Source organism: Chiloscyllium plagiosum, unplaced genomic scaffold (genome assembly GCF_037043375.1).
Source record: "Chiloscyllium plagiosum isolate Xiang-an unplaced genomic scaffold, Cpla_swu_hap1 HiC_scaffold_24, whole genome shotgun sequence".
NCBI classification, from domain to species: Eukaryota; Metazoa; Chordata; class Chondrichthyes; order Orectolobiformes; family Hemiscylliidae; genus Chiloscyllium; species Chiloscyllium plagiosum.
Genome location: NW_028270162.1, coordinates 30,946,625 through 30,964,117, shown reverse-complemented (window position 1 = coordinate 30,964,117; position 17,493 = coordinate 30,946,625). Strand labels below are relative to the sequence as shown.

The window sequence follows — 17,493 nt, the reverse complement described above, 5'->3', positions numbered from 1 at the left end:
CTTTCCTGCTTTTCTTCAAAAAGGTAATTTACAGTCTTCAAATCTTACTGGAGCTTTACAGAATCTTGGAAATTTTGGAAGGACACAACCAAAGTATCCAATGTCTTTGCAGCCATTTCTTGGGATTGTGACTGGTGTGGTTTTGGTATTTTGTGCTGTGAAGATAGAGACAAATATTTGTTCAGAATCTCTAAGGAACTATTGTTTATTATGGCTGCTCTCTTTTTAAGTCTTGGGAGAAGCTCTTACTTTCTGCCTTTATTTTTCATGCTATTTACTTCCATTTCTATTTTCACACTTTTTTTCTAAATACTTAACTGATTTCTAATCTCTGGCCACTAATCTTTGTGCTAATCATTTTATCTCTTTTAATTTTATTCCATCTTTAACTTCCTTTGTTAGCCATGGATGTTTTTCATCCTTCTAATATAATCTTTCTTTCTCAATGAAATATATTTTTGCTGAGAGTCATAAAATATTTTTGAAATGTCATAGTTTTACTATTTAGGCTGCCACACAAGAGGCTGCTGCATAAGATAAGGATGCATGGCTTTATAAAATATTAGCGTGGATAGAGGATTGGGTGACTAACAGAAAGCAAAGAGTGGAGATAAATGAGTGTTATTCTGACTAGTGGTGTGCCTCTCGTGATTAGTGTTGGGACCACAGTTATTCACAATTTATATAGATGATTTGGAATCAGGGATCACGTGTAGTGTGTCAAAGTTTGCAGGTGACACTAAGATGAGTGACAGAGCAAAGTATGCAGAGGACTGTGAAACTTTGCAAAGGAACACATACATTAAGTGAATTGTCAAACGTCTGGCAAATGGAATACAATATTAATAAATGTGAAGTCATCCATATTGATAGGAGTAACAGTAAAAGTTACAGCATGCTGCTATGCAGAGGGACCTGGGTGTCCTTGCGCATGAATCACAGAAGATCGGTCTGCAGGTACATCTGGTAATTAGGAAGGCAAATGGAATTTTGTCCATCATTGCTAAAGGGGTTGAGTTGAAAAGTAGGGGTGTTATGTTGCAGGTGCATAGGGTTCTGGTGAGGCCACACCTGGAGTACTGTGTGCAGGTTTGGTCTCCTTCCTTGAGAAAGGATAGACTGGCACTGGCGGGATGCAGAGAAAGTTCAGTAGGTTGATTCTAGAGTTGAGGGGGTTGGCTTATGAGGAGAGACTGAGTAGACTGGGATTATATTCACTGGAATTCAGAAGAATGAGGGGGGAATCTTATAGAAACATGTAAAATTATGATGAGAAGAGCTAAGATAGATGTAGAGAGAATGTTTCCACTGGCAGGTGAAACTAGGACAAGAGAGCATAGCCTCAAGATGAGAGGGAGCCAATTTAGTACTGAACTGAGAAGGAACTTCACCCAGAGGGTTGTAAATCTGTGGATTTCCTTGCCCAGATAAGTAGTTGGTGCTAATTTAGTAAACATTTTTAAAGCTAAGATAGATTTTTTTGAGCAGTAAAGAAATTAAGGGATAAGGTGAGAGCATGGGTGAGTGGATGTGAGTCCACGAAGAGATCAGCCATGATCTTATTGAATGGCAGAGCAGGTTTGAAGGGCCAGATGGCCTACTCCCAGTTCTTATGTTCTTTCACCTAGTGCATTTTAACCAACCTTGGCTTCACACATTTACAGAGGTTTTTTATTTAAATTTAAGGCATCGGTTTCTCACACATTTGTCACCCCCAAACAGTCTGTGAAACACTATCATGTTATGATCATGGTTTACTAAATTGTATTTTACTATGAGGTAATTAATGCTATCTCATTACACGTGACCAGATTTTAATTAGCCTGTTCCCTGTTTGATTCCACTATATCCCAAATATACTGTATGAACTCATCTTTGATGCTACCTTTTGCCAATTTGATTTGCCCAATTTTTTGAAGATTAAAATCATCCATGACTGTTGTATTGTTCACCTACATGGACTTATTTTCTTTGCTAATTCATATCACTACCTGAGTTGATTGTATGTTTAGTCTTCCAAGCCAAGGTTCATTCTCACTGCTGCACTCATTTAATCTTTTATTAACAGTTTACCCCACCTCCTTTTTCTTTCTACTTATTCTCCTGAATTGTCAGATATCGCTCAATATTAGCTTTGCCCTTGACAGTCAGCTCAGTGAAGCTGGCTTATGACATGAGTTAGGGTAAAAATTTCAAAGGACAATGTTTGTGTAATTTATTATTTTAGAGCAATCTGAATCTCAGTGGTAATTTATTTTAAATGCATTCATATATTTCTTATTTGTTTAAAAAAGCTGTTTTTTTGTTTTACAATAGGTCTTGTTACATGCATATTTATAAGCCCACATTTTTGAACGATAGAGGTGATTAAAGTATCCAGCACACAAAAGGAACAATTAACTTTTAATTTATTATAACACAATATAATTCACTGAGGAACTGGTCATCATTCTTAATTATTGAGGCCGTAAGGTCTATTTACAGGAGTATATCTTAAAGCTCATCTCAAGGAAATACACATTCCAGTCTTGAAATTTGTAATATTCCTCCTGCTCAGAATGTCACTTGATGAATGATCAGGGTGTTGGAGGCTTGTTGTAGAAAATGGAATTTTGGCAACAATGAGTTGTTTTTTACAAAAACAGTGGGGAAAAAAAAATCAAGAGGAGAAACAGATAACATGTGCAATTATTTGTTCCAGTGAAATGCTCCAAAATGCTTTAGTGGAGTGTTAACAAACTTTTGGCATTGAGACAAATGAAGATATATTAGGACAGGTGATCAGATGTTTGATTAAACAGGTAGATTTTAATAGAGGAGAGGGAGGCTTGGGAGCAGGAATTTCAGAAATTAGATCCTGGAAGCTGAAGGCACAGCCACCAGTGGTAGAATGATTAAATTCATGGTGGGAAGAGGTTGTGATTAAATATGCACAGAGATCTCTGAGGGTTGTAGGCTATAAAAGATTACTGAGCTAAGACAGGATGAAACCACAAAAGGACTTGAAATCAAGGAGGAAAATTTTACAATTGAAGCATTGCTGCACTGGCATGCTAAATAAAGAGAGAGTGTTTGGGAAACTTGGTTAGCATGAACCAAAGGATCTGTTTCTGTGCTGTATGATTCTATGAATGTCATGCCTGAATTTACAAATAATTTATCCAAATATAATTTATCCAAAGGTAAACTGTACCTAATTTGCTTTGAGAGCAATGGAAAGACAGAAATGTGCATTTACCTCGACTAAATGATAGGATGACTAGAGAAACTGAGGCTCTGGTCAAGAAAATGGAGGAGGTAGATATAGGCAGCTGGAAGTGAATCCCTCAGAGTATTAGGGCAGTAGAAGGATATTCGAGGCAAACCAGGAGGGTAAAAAGAAGAAAAGAGATAACTTTGGCAAATAGGGTTAAGGAGAATCCAAAGAAATTCTAGAAAGGACAAAAGAGTAACTAGAGAGAGAATAGAGCTCCTCAAAGATCAGCAAGGCTGCCTATGTGTGGAACCAAAGGAGATGGGTGAGGTACGAAGCAAGTATTTCATGTCAGTGTTTACCATGGAGAAGGCTATAAAAGCGAGAGAACTTGGAGAAATAAATAGTGATAACTTGAAAAGTGTTCATATTACAGAGGACGAGATGCTGGACATCTTCAAATGCCGAAAGATGGATAAATCCCTGGGACCTGATCAGGTTTTTTTCTAGAACCTTGTAGGAAGCGAGGAAACTGATTGCAGGGACCCTTGCTGAGATACTTGTATCATCGATAGCCAAGGGTGAGGTGTGGGAAGTCTGGAGGTGGCTAAAGTGGTCCCACTATTTAAGAAAGATGGTAAGGAAAAGCCAGGGAATTATAGACCGGTGAGCCTGATGTCAATGGTGGGTAAGTTGTTGGAGGGGATTCTGAGGGACAGGACTTGCATGTATTTGTAAGTGCAAGGACTGATTAGGGAGAGTCAATATGGCTTTGTAAGTGGGAAATCGTGTCTCACTAACTTGATTCTTTTGAACTTTGTTTTGTTGACTTGCTTGGTGTTCTTAGCTTTGTTTCTTAGCTTGGTATTCACTCCTCTCCCTGTCTAACACTTCTATCTATCATGATTAGTTCTTTTGGGATAAGTTCAGTTTTAGCCTCCTTGATGAATGTGATTTTACCTAATCAAGTGCTGCATTTTAAACAAAGAAATTGTTGCACTAGTCACTAATAAAGTGGAGGTGTATTGGAAAGAAGCTTCTGTGTTGGCTGTGCAGTGATCAGTTAATTTTGCCACCTATTGGCTACCTAGAGTACGGCAGGCTATTCTGTGAACTGACCAAAATATTCTTTAACTGGATAGTGAGCATTGAAATACACATTTGGCCTGTTATATTACAAACACTAAATGCGGAATGAATTTGAAAATATAGTTTTCTCACCAATATTTCTGCCAAAACCTTCAGTTCTGCTGACTCCTTGATGGTATGAGGTTCCCGAGCATCTGGTATCTTGCCCAAGGTTTCTCGATGTTTGCTCAAGAGTCTGTTGTTTGTGGCAGAGTAGATCGATAAGATAGCCAATAACGCATACTATCCTCGGCTTTATAAATAGGTGGATAGAGTATAATAGCAAGAAAGTCATTATAAAACACTTAACTGGCCTTGAACTGCAGTATTGTATCCAATTCTGGTTATGACTTATTAGAAAGGATGTAAAGGATTTAGGAATGATGTAGATAATATTCATGAGAATGATTCCAGAAATGAGCAACAGTTGCATTGATAGGTTGGAGACACTGGGACTGTTCCTTTGCGAAGAGAAGATTCAAAGGAGATTTGATAATGTATTGAAACTCATGCAGCGTCTGGATAGAATAGGATGGGGAGAAATTGTGTTCATGTTGGCAATATTTAAGTTGGTTGGCAAAATAAGAGTTGTGACATGAGGAAAAGCTTTTTTGTGTAATGAATGCTTAGGAACTGGATTGCACTGCTGAAAATGTGAAGGCTGCTTCAGTTGAGGCCTTCACACAGAATTGGGTAATTATCTGAAGACAGAAAATTTGCAGGTGATTGCAGGAGTAAAGGCAGGGGGATGGGATGAGATGTAGAAGCAGGAGTAGGCAAGTCAGCCCCTCAACTAGGAGAAAGTGAGGACTGCAGATGTTGGAGATCAGAGTCGAAGACGGGCAGCATCTGAGGAACAGGACAGTCGACGTTTCTGGCATAAGCCCATCATCAGTGAGGTTTGTGGCCAAAGGGGATGGGGCTTGGTGGGGGGAGGTAGCTGGGAAAGCTGTAGGTAGATGAGGGTGGGGGTGAAATTGATAGGTCAGAGAGGAGGGTGGAGCAGATAGGTAGGAAGGAAGATGGACAGATAAGACCGTTCAAGTTGGAAGGTTGGGACGGGGATAAGGTGGGGAGAGGGGAAATGGGGAACCTGGTGAAATCTACATTGATCCTGTGTGGTTGGAGAGTCCCAAGATGGAAGATGAGATGTTCTTCCTCCAGGCTTTGGGTGGTTAGGGTTTGGCGATGCAAGAGACCCAGGACCTGCATGTCCTTGGCAGAGTAGGAGGGGGAGTTAAAGTTTGCAGCTACAGGGCACTGAGGTTGGTTAGTGTGGGTGTGCCAGAGATGTTCTCTGAAACGACTTACAAGTTGGCGTCCTGGCTCTCCAACGTAGAGGAGACCACATCGGGTGCAACGGATGCAGTAGATGACGTGTGTGGAACTGCAAGTAAATTTCTGCTGGATGTGGAAGGATCCTTTTGGGCCTTGTATGGAGGTCAGGGGGAGGTGTGGGCACAGGTTTTGCTCTTCTTGCAATGGCAGGGGGAGGTAGGTTGGTGGGGGGCATGGACCTGACAAGGGCATAGCGGGGGGAATGGTCTCTCCGAAACACAGATAGGAGTGGAGAGAGAAATATATCTTTGCTAGTAGGCTTTGTTTGTAGGTGGTGGAAATGGTGGAGGATGATGTGGTGTATCTGGAGTTTCATGGGGTGGAAGGTGAAGACCAGGGGGGTTGACTGGCTATGCTTTTCCAGCAGCACACTCTTCGAATTCAGGCTCTCAACCCTGCTCCCCATTCAACACAATCATGGCTAGTCTCAACTCCTTTAACCTGTTACTAATTAAAAAACTGTCTATCCCCTCAAATTCACTCAATGTCCAACCGTTCACCACATTAGGGAAGTGAATTCCAAAGATTCACTGCCGTTTGAGAGAGGTGATTTATCCTCCTCTCTTTTAAGTCTGCTACCCCTTAGTCTAAAACTTGTGACCTCTTGTTCTAAATTGCCCCAAAAGTGGAAATCTCCAAGGCTGAACACTGTGCTATGTGACAAATATGTGGGGGATGGGTGAAGCAGAGGCAAAATGGAAAACAGGAGAAAAGGGTAGCAAAGGGGAAGAGGAGAGGAAAAAGGTGATGAGAGAGTGGGGAGGGAGAGAAAGAGAGACAATCGTTTTGTCTGTCCAGTATAGAGGAGAACACATTGGGAGCAAAGAATGCAATAGACCAAATTGAAAGAGGTACAAGTGAAAATTCGATTACTCTTCCTTATTATCTGCTATACCTGCACTCTAATTTTCTGAGAATCATATACTGGGACACCCAGATCTCTCTGCACTGGCATTCTGACATTTCTTTCTAATTGCCTTTCTATTCTTCTGACCAAAATGGATAACCTCACATTTATCCGCATAAAACTCTATCTGCCCAATTTGGTCCATTTTTCTCTTCGATTGTAAAGAATTGGGGCCCAAGGATCAATCCCTGTGGCACCCCACTGGTTGCATCTTGCCAACCAGAAAAAGATCCATTTATCCTGATCCTCTGCTTTCTGTTTGTTAGCCAATCCTCTAACCAAACCAAAGAATGACCCCAGCTCCATGTGATCTTATCTTGTGTATTAATCTTTGTATGGCACATTTGCAAATTCTGTCTGGAAGTCCTGATCTACTACATCTACAGGATATCCGTTATCCACTTTGCTTGTTAAATCTTCAAAGAACTCTTGAAACTTAGTTAAACATAATTTACCTTTCATAAAACCATGCTGACTCTGATGGATTCATTCTAACTGTGTAAATGTACTATAATTACTTCCTTAATAATGAATATTTAATACTTCATATGTCCCAATGATGATGTGAAACTAACTGGCTTATTTCTGTGTTTTTCCCTTTTTGAATAAGGGTATTGTATGAACATTGTCCAATTCATTGTAACTTGTCTCACATTGAGGGGAATTTTGGAACATACCAGTAGATCCACATTCTCTGCTATCACTTTATTGAAGACCCTAGGACGTGGATCATCAGGCCCTGGGGCTTGTCTACCTTCAGTCGGAAAGGTTCCTCTTTCCTACTGATGATGTTTATTGTAGGCTCCTCTCTTTCTATCACCTTCTGCACTACCTGTCATTATTAAGATTTTATCCTCCACTGTGAAAATTGATACAAAACATTGATTAGTGTCTCCCTAATTTCCCTACTATTAGCTCCCCAATCTTGCCCTTCAGTGGACCAACAGTTACTTTAGCTACTGTCTTCCCTTTTGTATGCTTATAACAGATTTTTGCTATCTGTTTTAATATTCTGTGCTAGTTTGCTTTTCTCTCTTTATTACTTTTTTGCCCTCAAACTGAGTTGTGTTGCTTTTATATATTATTTTAATGGAGTAGGTATCACAGTTGAGTCTGACCATGTAATTGTTGCATTGCAATAGACATTGTGCATGAGTGACTTCACTAGTCAAACCTCCCATGGTAACATAGAGACAGCAGGGATAGTTTGATACCAATTGCTAATACGATATGCACTTGGGGATTCAACTTAGGATTTTGTGGCTTTTGGCTTTAGTAACCTAAGAGATAAGTATACTCTGAAGTATGGCCATATCTGCAAAATAATCTTTAAATAAGAGCAAAAAAAGAAATGACTTGCATTCACATGGGATCTTTCACATTCTAAGGGCAACCCAAAATATTTTGTAGCCAAAGAAGTACTTATTGATGCTATTAAATTTTGTAATGTAGGGAATGTAGATTAGTTAACTTGCTGTAGATGCGGGATTCAGCTGCATGCTTACAAAGGAATTTCAAATTGCACACATTTTCCAATACTGCTCCTCCTGCTGACCTATTTGTTAGTGTCGATTTTTGGGAGGGACCAGATAATTTTATATTTCAGTTGAATTGGGGATTGGGGCATGTAAAGACTTTGAAGTGTACTGAGTCACTAAGTATCATTAGTTGTATTAGATAATGGTGTTTCATATGTTAACTGACAACTTCAAAGCTTGACTCTATTACAGGATGCATTCTGAATAAAATTTTACTTTACAATTGATAGGTTGCTCAAGATTAATAGCAGACAATTAATAATAGAGAAAAGAAATTATCACATGAACTTTCCCACAAGGACATGTGCCATGCTGTCTCCAGCTATTCACAATATAAATGACTGATTTAGATAAGGGAACTAAATGTAACTTCTCCAGATTTGCAGATGAGACAAAGCTGGATGGGAGGATGAGCTGTGAAGAATGTGTGGAGATGCTTCAGTGTGATTTGGACAAGTTACTTTTTTTTATTTGTTCATAGGATGTGGGCATTTATTGCCCAACCCTAATTGCTCAGAGGACAGTTAAGAGTCAACCATGTTGCTATGGGTCTGGAATCACATAAAGGCCAGACCACATGAGGATGACCGTTTCCTTCCCTAAACCAGATGGGTTTTTTTCTGACAGTCGACAATGATTTCATGGTCACCATTAGACTATTAATTCCATAATTTTTTTTATTGAATGCAGGCGTCACCATCTGCCATGGTGGAATTTGAACCCAGATCTTCAGAACATTACCTGGGTCTCTGGATTAATAGTCTTGTGACAATACTATTAGGCTGGCACCTCCCCTCTGTACAGCGTATGCAGTATAATGTGGATAAATGTGAGGTTATCCACTTTGGTAGCAGAAAAAGAAAGGTTGATTATTATCTGACTGGCTATACATTGAGAGGGTGGAATTGCAATGAGACATGAATTTCCTTGTGCACCAGTCACTGAAGGTAAGCATTCAGGTGGTCAAGAAGGCAAATGATGTATTGTCCTTCGTCGAGACGATTTGAGTACAGGAGCAGGGATGTCTTCTGTAATTGTACAATACCTTGCTGAGACCCCACCTGAAATGTTGTGTGCAGTTTTTGTCTCCTTATCTGAGTAAGAATGCTCTTGCTGTTGAGGGAATGCTGTGAAGGTTTACCCGACTGGTCCTTGGGCTGGCAGGATTACTGTATGAGCAAAGGTTGAATTGGTTATGATTATATTCATTGAATGATTCTAACTCCTGAAAGGAATTCCAAATAGGATTAGACAAGGTTGGTGCAGGAAGGATGGGCAGTCCAAAACCAGGGGTAAACTATTTAGGACTATGATGAGGAGAAATTTCTTCACCATAAATAGTGACCCTATGGAGTTTGTTACTACATAAAGCAGTCAAGATCCAAGCACTACATGATTCAAGGGGATGGTGAATCTAGCTTTGGGGCTAATGACATCAAAGGATATTGAGGAAAAGTGGGAACAGGCTGTTGAATTGGATTCTGGATCAGTGGTGCTGGAAGAGCACAGCAATTCAGGCAGCATCCGAGGACAGGCAAAATCGACGTTTCGGGCAAAAGCCCTTCATCAGGAATAAAAAGCAGCCATGATTGTAATGAGTGGTGGAGCAGGCTTGGAAGGTTGAACGTTCTACGCCTGCTCCTGTTTTCTGTGTTTCATCATTTTACTGGTGTTTCCTTTTTGATCTCTTTTATTCCTTTGACTTTAGTCCACCACTGTTGCAACTTCCTTTTAACTGAGGAGAGGCAGACAAAAATTGACAGAATGGGCGTGATGCAAAGCCTGTTGTGATGCTGAATGTAGAGTATCCATGTAGGTACTGACTGTTAGCCTGAGACTGTTGTAAAGTGATCTATTTAAAGGTCTAACTGGGACCTGGTGGAATTAATCCAAAGTTAATAGCCAAATTTGAATAATGCAAGTTCCTTAGATATAGGAAATCTGAAATAAAAATGTTATGTGCTGGAAATATTTAGTAAACCTGTCAATCTATGGCAAGAAAACAAAGTTAACCTTTTGAGTCTTTGTTGGAGAGAAGTCATATTTGACTCAAAATATTGACCCTTTATGCCAGTCCCCTATACTTGAAAGGCAGGTGGGTGGGAGGGATATTTAAAAATAGAGTTGCTGGCCTACTCTAAGACTCCTTCCCTGTGCTCTGTTTTACAAAGATGATGAATAAAGCTTCAGATGTCTCAGCTATCCTTAGGCCTATTGAGGCTTTTTTATTTACTAACTAATGAATGGCCGTTTAAAGACCATATTCCGCCTCTGCTAGTGTAGTACAAATGGCTGAGGTAGGAAAACCTGTCAACTTTCACTGCGTGGGCTAAACCCAGATGAGAAGGTGGGGAAAGATTATCTTCATTGTGGCCTTGCTGACATCCCGGAATCTGGGATCTCCAACCCTAACCTGACCAAAATGCATGGAAGCACCCTGATTCCGGGAGACTGGATCAGTTCTCCTTTGGACTCCTTGTAGTGCCAGCAGTTGTCACGAAGTTGCTGGTTTAACAGATTGACTGGCAGAGCTGCCAAGTTTAAAGTTGGCAGGGTATTGATTGATGCATTGATGGATGGGAGTATATGTATCACTTCCCAGTTTCTGTCACCACAGACGATGCCAGACCTCCTGGGTCCTCCGAGGAAGGGAGAAAGAATAGTCAATAATTCATTAAAAATATTGGTGAGGCTGCAAAAAATAGCAAAGGGTTTATAAGGGTAGGCCAATGGTGAGTGCAAAACAATGTTAATCCTTAGCTCTTTGTATGTGCATAAGAAGCCATGTTAACTCCGACCCCACTCTAAAATTCTTCAACATTGACTAGTAGAACACGAGCTTTTTATATTGAAGTTCAAATTGCAATTCACGGGCCTTTGGTAAGTCTTGTTGAAAAATATCAGTGCAAACTATAATGATGATAAAAGACAGAATTTTTTAACCTCATGCAGAGACTAATATGAATGAAACTGTATCTTCCCTGTTACTGTGACAACAGTTTTTTAGTTTATTCTACAGAATGTAAATCTACCCATTGTATGTTGCATTCAATAACTACTTGAGAAAGAATCTTGAAAGAAAGAACGTGGCGGCACGGTGATTAAGTGGTTAGCACTGCTGCCTCACAGCACCAGGGACCTGGGTTCGATTCCCGCTTGTCTGTATGGAGTTTGCACATTGTCCCCGTGTCCTCCGGGTGCTCCGGTTTCCTCCCACAATCCAAAGATGTGCAGGTCAGGTGAATTAGGCCCGTTAGTCAGGGGTAAGTATAGGCTAGGGGAATGGGTTTGGGTGGGTTTTTCTTTGGCGGGGCGGTGTGGATTTGTTGGGCCGAAGGGCCTGTTTCCACACTGTAGAGAATCTAATCTAAAAATAAACTTGGCTTGTTGTTTTGGAGTAGCATGCACGCTATTAAGTCAGCATATTACTGACTGATCTGGTATTGCAAGAGAACAAAAATATGAACAAGACCCTTACATGGCTTCTTACCTCAACAGCACTGCTATGGGGCTCCTCTGACCTGTTCTCATAGAATCCCCTGCAGTGTAAAAACAGGACATTCAGCCCAACAAGACACATTGACTCTCTGAAGAGCATCCAACCCAGATTCACCCCATTACAGTGAATTCCCCATGGCTAATCCACCTAAGTTACACATCCCAGGATACAATGGGCAACTTAGCATGGCCAATCCATCTAACCTGCAGAAGGAAACTGGAGCACCTGGAGGTAACCCACACACAGGGGGAGAATGTGCAAACTCCACACAGTCTTCCAAGGTTGGAATTGAACTCTGGCCCTGGCACTGTGAGTCAGCAGGGCTAACCACCGAGCCACTGAGCTGACCTGTTGCTGTCATATTGTCACTGTAAAGTGGTTGAGGAACTCTAAAAGAACTGGGAGGTCCTGTCACAAAGTGCAGTAACATTCAATTCAACAACAATGACAACGAATGATGAGAGCGCTGAAGGAGCAAGGGTTTAGGAAGATAAGAATAGTAATTGGTATGGAATGAAAGAAAGGCTGGAGAGCAGAACGAGTGGAATTGGGTATGAGGGAGTGGCTGAGAGCAAGTGAGGAAGGGAAACCGAAGCAGAAAGCTTGAGTGGCACTTATTTGCTGGTGAGAAGAAATTGGACAGGTGGGTGGAGAAAAGCCTAATATGAAAGCTGAAGTGTGTGGTGAGGTGAGAAGAATGGTTGGGTTTGGCGTAACCATAGTCGGGAGAAGTGAGGGAGACAAAAGCCCAAGAACAGCAGCTGGAGTTACTGGGATTGTGGGAGGAGATAATATAGTGTGCAGCTTTTGGAAGAAAAAGATGAAAGTCCTAACATTTCTACCTACGACCTTGGAGTCGATTTCTCTTAATTTACATTAGATTTTTTAAAAAGTCTGCCAGTAATAAATTGTATACTGTGTTTGGAAGAAATAAGTTTTTTAAAAAATGCAGAGAATTCCCACATAACAATTCACTCTCAGAATCTGTTCATCATTTATACATTGAGTGTTTTAAAATTTAAAGAGGAACTCAAAATATCGGAAAATGGATCATAAGGTATCAAACAAAAACAACATTTATTCACTGTGGGGCACGTGATTATTGTGTGTTCCCAGGTATTGCTCGGAAATCAATCTCTTACCTGCAGCACATGTATCACTCCATAGGATTTTCCACCTTCTGTGTTTCTCTTGAGCGCATATCTTTAAAAATTGAATACATGTTAATGATAACCCTACGTCTGCAGCAATTCACAGCTGCCACTTTTCATGAAGTTACAATCTTAAAGGCTTTTAGATTTTGCCCATATCGCCTGAGATAGCATCTGATAGAATGGGGAACAGTACCTTATGGACTTATTGAAGTTATCTAACAGGTTACAGAGATGGAAATTGATGTATTTAACTCTTTTTGCTAGGATTAGTGTTTTCTGTGCCAGCCCACACACTTATTATCTTGCCTCAAAATCCACTTCTTGCTGCTCACAGTTTGGTTTCAGCATGTGATCTCCTTTCAGCTTTGCCAAACTGCTGCTCTTGTGGTAAATATGGGAGCATCATATTGAATTGTTAATACATAACTGATTGCAGAAACTTGTGTTGGCTCACAGTGCTTCAGAATGGCCAGTAAAGTAATACAAAAAGATGACTATTACATAGACTTTAAATTGCTACATATCAATTTGGATTAATTGGCAGTATTCTGCCTTTGGAGTCAGTAAGATTTATGGCAAGGCTCATCTGCAGATTTGAAAACATGATCTTGGATTATATTTCAGTGTAACATTGAAAGTTTTCTGCATTGTTAGAGGCGCTATCTGGGCAAGTTAAATGCATTCCTGTCTGGCTGTAATAGATCCTAAGGCAGCAGGCAAAAAAGAACAGAATGTTCTCCTAGTGCCCTTGCCAACTTTCATCCCTCACCCAATACCACTACAAGTTAACTTTGGTAATTCATTAATTTGTTGGTGCAGTCTTACAATGTGTCATTGACTACGACATCTGCCTATACAACAAAAATAAATTTGCTTGCAGAATTACTTCATTTGATTCTGAAGTATGTACTACATAAATGTCAGTTTTTGTCATAAATTTTTGGACAGCTAATTTAAGCATTGCAGCTATAGCAGGAGGATCAGCACAACGGCATTAAGCATTATTACATGAATGTGCAAAGCCATCTCTGTTCACTTCTCAGTTTTTGAAGAAAATGGATCCTCCTACATTCTAGCTGATACAGAATAAACTCCTAAATTTCCATTGCTAGCATCATTGAAATTAGTTCGTGGTCTAATATGCAAGAGAAAGACAAAATTTAATAACATAGAGACCCCAACAATTACTTGAAACCTGAGTCAATTTACTGTCATATTAGAAAATAGCTTTATTGTCACATACTTAACTGAGTACAATGAAAAGTTAATAAGTCGCATTTACAGCATCATCTTGTGTACAAAGCTACCTAGGTACAGCTTCTTAAGTTACAAGATCTTCGAAAATAGAGAAATAAAAAGTCCAGCATTGCAGAAAAAAAAGTTTAGAGCAACTGTCATCCAACCCAGACCACGCTGGCACCTAGCTTCCAATCCACACCGGGCCTTGGCTCCAGACCACTAATTGATCTGAAAGAAACCAACGAAGTTAAAAATATTTGGATAGTTTTGCTGGCACAGCATCCCCTGCTTTCTCTTGACCCAGTCCAAGGTTAGAGATTTAAATGTGAGCATATGTAATTTTAGTAAAGTAATTTTCTACTTGTGTGAGCTTGAGATGCTGTCTGATTTGTTTGAATGAAAGTTGATTATAATTTGCTTAGAATTCAGAAATGCCTCAAGTCGTGATCGTGTAACTATGTGAGCATTTATTTGCCCATGTAATTCTGACCTCCGTCTATTGTAAGTTATGTAGGATGGTGAAAAAAACCGTCTGAAGCCATCCATAATTTAACTTGGTTGGCTTCGTTGTGAATTTTGATTGTGCAAAGTTAACTTGGCAGCAGGGATCGTTTAGGAATTCTAAGTCTTCATTCTGATTCATGTTACTTTGTAGAAGGTACCCAAACAGCACGCTAATAAGACAAGCCAAGGAAAACTGTTGGATTTCTCAAATCTTCTGTTTCTTGATCATTTTATTTTGTATTTAGCTTTGCCTGGCTTTACTTGTATTGGAAAATATGAACCTGGTATTGAGTATTTTGGATGAGATGTTAACAGTACCTTGTATTAATATAGAATCTTTTAATTTAGCAAAGTGGACCATGGTATTTAATAAGAGTGTTGTAAATAAATTTTAATCACACTGAGGGATATGAGAACAGGTGACCAGGGAGCATTCTTAATGGAGAAAATTGCAGAGTGTAAAGCTACTGCTGGAAATCCAATTTCCCCTCTCAGATGAGCATTACAAAAAAAAACATATTTCGAAGAGAGCAGTGGTGTTCTTCCTGAGGGAGCACAGCAGGTCAGGCAGCATCCGAGGAGCAGGCGAATCAACGTTTTGGGCTTGAGTCCTTCTTCAGGACGTGCCCATCATCATCATCCTCCATTTCCTAGTGAAAGGCTCCTGCTCCTCAGATGCTGCCTGACCTTCTGTGCTTTTCCAGCACCACACTCCTGACTCTGATCTCCAACATCTGCAGTCCTCACTTTCTCCCTGTTCTCTCTGGGGTCTTGGCCAATGTTTATCCCTCCAGCATCATATGATCATTATCATGTTGATTTTTGTTTGAGTTTATCAAACTGGCTGCAGGGTTTCCTACAGTACAACAGTGACTACTAAAAGCACTTCAGTGACTGTAAAGCATGTTAGGATATCTGTTAGATCTCATTTTGAATGAAAGTCCAAGTCACGGTGTGGTTTCAGGTGACCTTCATCGTGATTTACACATCGGTTACAGCATAACAAAAGGCACACAAAGATTCAGAATGTCTTAACTTGTACAATTTAAACTTAGAGCGCATGCACACATGTACCATCCACTGCCCCAACCCTGATTACTTTTGGTCAGCGGTGCTGACTTATCCCTCTATAATTGGCTCTCTGGTACAGCATCTTACACAATTCAAGCTTGCCTTCATGTATTTTCAATTAAGCTAATCATATCACAAAATGACAAAGACATGGTCAGGCTTCTGGTCCACCCCTGATCTTTCGTGATGTTTTCCCAGACTTTCTGATCTTTCTTCTTGAAGCTTTTCACAATGGATACTGTATTCAAGTAACATTTGTCAGCCGCACCATGTTAAATGCCAATTAATTGGACAAAAAAAATGTTGATTATTTGATCAGTAATGTTGTTACGCCTAATGTTAGAATTCTTTAGCTGGCAAAAAGTGTAACTTGGGAGAGAATAGGGCCCCTCAAAGATCAGCAAGGTGGCCTTTGTGTGGAGCCACAGAAAATGTGGGAGATAGCAAACGAGTATTTACTGTGGAAAAGGATATAGAAAGTAGCGAAATAGATGGTGACACCTTGCAAAATGTCCATATTACAGAGGAGAAAGTGCTGTATGTCTTGAAATCTATAAAGGTGGATAAATCCCCAGGACCTGATCAGGTGTACCCGAGAACTCTGTGGGAAGCTCGAGAAGTGATTGCTGGGCCTCTTGCTGAGATATTTGTATCATCAATAGTCACAGGTGAGGTGCCAGAAGACTGGGGGTTGGCAAACGTGGTGCCACTGTTTAAGAAGGGCGGTAAGGACAAGCCGGGGAAGTATAGATCGGTGTGCCTGACCTCGGTAGTAGGCCAGTTGTTGGAGGGAATCCTGAGGGACAGGATGTACATGTATTTGGAAAGGCAAGGACTGATTAGGGATAGTCAACATTGGGCTTTGTGTGTGGGAAATCATGTCTCACAAACTTGATTGAGTTTTTTGAAGAAGTAACAAAGAGGATTGATGCGGGCAGAGAGGTAGATGTGATCTATATGGTAAGGCGTTCAACAAGGTTCCCCATGGGAGACTGATTAGCAAAGTTAGATCTCATGGAATAGGGAGAACTAGCCATTTGGATACAGAACTGGCTCAAAGGTAGAAGACAGAGGGTGGTGGTAGAGGGTTGTTTTCCAGACTGGAGGCCTGTGACCAGTGGAGTGCCACAAGACTCAGTGCTGGGTCCTCTACTTTTTGGCATTTACATAAATGATTTGGATGTGAGTATAAGAGGTACAGTTAGTAAGTTTACAGATGACACCAAAATTGGAGGTGTAGTGGACAGCGAAGAGGATTACCTCAGATTACAACAGGATCTTGACCAGATGGGCCAATGGGCTGAGAAGTGGCAGATGGAGTTTAATTCAGATAAATGTAAGGTGCTGCATTTTGGGAAAGCATATCTTAGCAGGACTTATACACTTAATGGCAAGGTGCTAGGGAGTGTTGCTGAAGAAAGAGACCTTGGAGTGCAGGTTTATAGCTCCTTGAAAGTGGAGTCGCAGGTAGATAGGATAGTGAAGAAGGCATTTGGTATGCTTTCTTTTATTGGTCAGAGTATTGAGTACAGGAGTTGGGAGGTCACGTTGAGGCTGTACAGAACATTGGTTAGATCACTGTTGGAATATTGTGTGCAATTCTGATCTCCTTCTTAACAGAAAGTTGTTGTGAAACTTGAAAGGGTTCAGAAAAGATTTACAAGGGTTGGAGCTGTAGGGAGAGGCTGAACAGGCTGGGGCTTTTTTCCCTGGAGCGTCAGAGGCTAAGGGGTGACCATATAGAGGTTTACAAAATTATGAGGGGCATGGATAGGGTAAATAGACAAAGTCTTTTCCCTGGGGTCGGGGAGTCCAGAACTAGAGGGCATAGGTTTAGGGTGAGAGGGGAAAGATATAAAAGATACCTAAGGAGTAACGTTTTCACACAGAGGGTGGTACGTGTATGGAATGAGCTGTCAGAG

The 17,493-nt window shown here is 40.5% G+C and overlaps 1 protein-coding gene and 1 long non-coding RNA gene across 9 annotated transcripts in view; one reads left to right on the top strand and one right to left on the bottom strand.

Moving 5' to 3' along the window:
• The window catches only part of kdm2bb (lysine (K)-specific demethylase 2Bb), a 199,248-nt gene that overhangs the window by 108,285 nt on the left and 73,470 nt on the right, over nucleotides 1–17,493 (top strand). The gene's annotated exons all lie outside the window — the stretch shown is intronic.
• Nucleotides 8–12,976, bottom strand: LOC148145382 (uncharacterized). Its single transcript, XR_015761264.1, has 3 exons — nucleotides 12,746–12,976; nucleotides 4,415–4,574; nucleotides 8–155 (listed from the first exon to the last, which is right to left on the bottom strand). It is a non-coding gene; the product is annotated as an uncharacterized LOC148145382 (long non-coding RNA).